The 1,787-nt window shown below is 56.3% G+C and overlaps 1 pseudogene; it reads right to left on the bottom strand.

Annotated features, from left to right (window-relative positions):
* Window positions 1-497: 497 nt before the first annotated feature.
* LOC128107941 (lysosomal thioesterase PPT2-like) lies at window positions 498-1,404 on the bottom strand (annotated as a pseudogene).
* Between the last annotated feature and the right edge of the window lie 383 nt (window positions 1,405-1,787).

The following is a 1,787-nucleotide window of genomic DNA, read 5'->3' as shown; positions in this document are numbered from 1 at the left end:
AGATGGGCCTTGCAGGCCACAGATATTCCCCAACACTGACATTTCAAAAGTGGAACTGTCCCCATAGGGGAACCGCAGAACCCCTCTTACGGGCGTCCCTCTTGGCGGGGAGGCTGGCGACAGGGAAGTTGAGAAAAAGGGAACACGGGGATAACAGAAGCTAAAAATGTCCTGAGTGGCCTGGAAGGAGACCCCTGTGGTGGGCAGGGGCTGGGTTCTCCTCCGGCACAGCAAGAACCGGAAGAGGAGCAGCACTATGAAGCCCAATAGAAACCTGGTGCTCACTTCCCAACCTCAGCCCTGGGAGAAAGGGAACACACGGAGATGTCACCAGATGAGGACATGAGGTAGGGGACCAGAACTTGTCATTCACAGAGGAGCAGAGGGGAGGATTCAGGGAGCCCTGGTGGGGTGGGGCAGTGTGGGTGTGATGAGGTGGTCACAGGCGTGCCAGAGCCTGGCATCTGCTTCCCAAGGCCACCACTCTGAGGACATCTTCAGGAGAGCCATGGTTCAATGCAATTATCACAGAGCGTGCGATTGGAGTGCCAGGTGGTATGAGAGATCCCAGCCACGGGACACCTCACTATGGCCCCCCGGGCCAAGAGAGACTTCAACCCAAAGGAGTCGCGCAGATAAACCGGCTGCTTCTCCATATCCAAGACCGTCTCATTGGCGTCATAGAAACCAAAGAAGCTAGATTGCCAGGGAGTGATGACTCCATCGTCAGGACCCCCAGTCAGCACCAGGCGGCCCACTCGGAGAAAGTTCTTCCACCACACAGTGGCATTGGGATGGCCTCTCCCCCATTGATGAGGGCCAGGAAGCTGCTGGCATTGAGGTACAAGTCGTCATGGTGAGGATCATGTCAGTAGTTGCAGATGGAAAATTCTTGGCCCCAAGGACTATAGCAGACCCGATAGAGGTTAGACTGCATGGATGTAGGGAACAGCCACTTCTGAGAGTCTGTGTCTCCATACTGTCCCATCTGTGGGGAAGAGAGGGAGATGAAAGAATCCACATTGTGCTCATCCATGACGCACAGCAAAGCTCGGCACACCAGGCCCCCCTGGGAGTAGCAGATGAGATGCACCCCTTCAGGGGCCTTTTCCGTGATGGGGGCCACAGCCTCTCGGAACCCTTGCACCTGCCCAACAAGGGCCGCAAGCTCTCTCTGCCATCGAAGAGATCGAGCACTGTCACCACAGTCCCAGGGTGTGTCTCATTGATATAGTCCAGCAGGTGGCGGAAGCTGTATGAACTGTCAAAGAGCCGGTGTACCACGGTCACTGGCTTGTAGGACCCCTGGTGGGGTTCGGGGGCTGTGGGCATCAGCAGTCGCAAGAACGGCAGAAGGAGCAAAGCCCACGTCGAAGGAAGCCTCTGCCTCCATAGCCCTGGCATGCTCCCACCTCGGCCATGCACAACTCGGGGTTCTGCAACGGCCCTGCCCCGGAGCAGCAGCTCAGGCCCCACGGAGAGTGGAAACTCCCACCTGGCCTGGGTCTGGAGGCTTCCTTGAGCCAGCTGTTTACTTGTACCCAGTCTGGAATCCCCAGTACAGAGATTTTAGGGGAGCAGAGTAACCTCTTTTAAAATGGGAAGGGCTGAGAGATTCTTCTGTAGAGCAGAGAAATCTGAAGCAGCATGTTTAAGGCTTTTACCTGCCTCTGAATCCACTCCAGTGTGTGCTCAAGGGAGCAAAGCAAGGTGGCTTTGAACACCTTCACCATGCAGCTGTGGAGGACCTCAGGGGTTTCTCTCCATGGGAGGTCTGAGCATGGGCT

This window comes from Peromyscus californicus, unplaced genomic scaffold (assembly GCF_007827085.1).
Source record: "Peromyscus californicus insignis strain IS unplaced genomic scaffold, ASM782708v3 Scaffold_12__1_contigs__length_115047231, whole genome shotgun sequence".
Classification (NCBI taxonomy): Eukaryota; Metazoa; Chordata; class Mammalia; order Rodentia; family Cricetidae; genus Peromyscus; species Peromyscus californicus.
The sequence above is the reverse complement of the archived record's forward strand: the minus strand, read 5'-3'. Positions and strand labels throughout refer to the sequence as shown.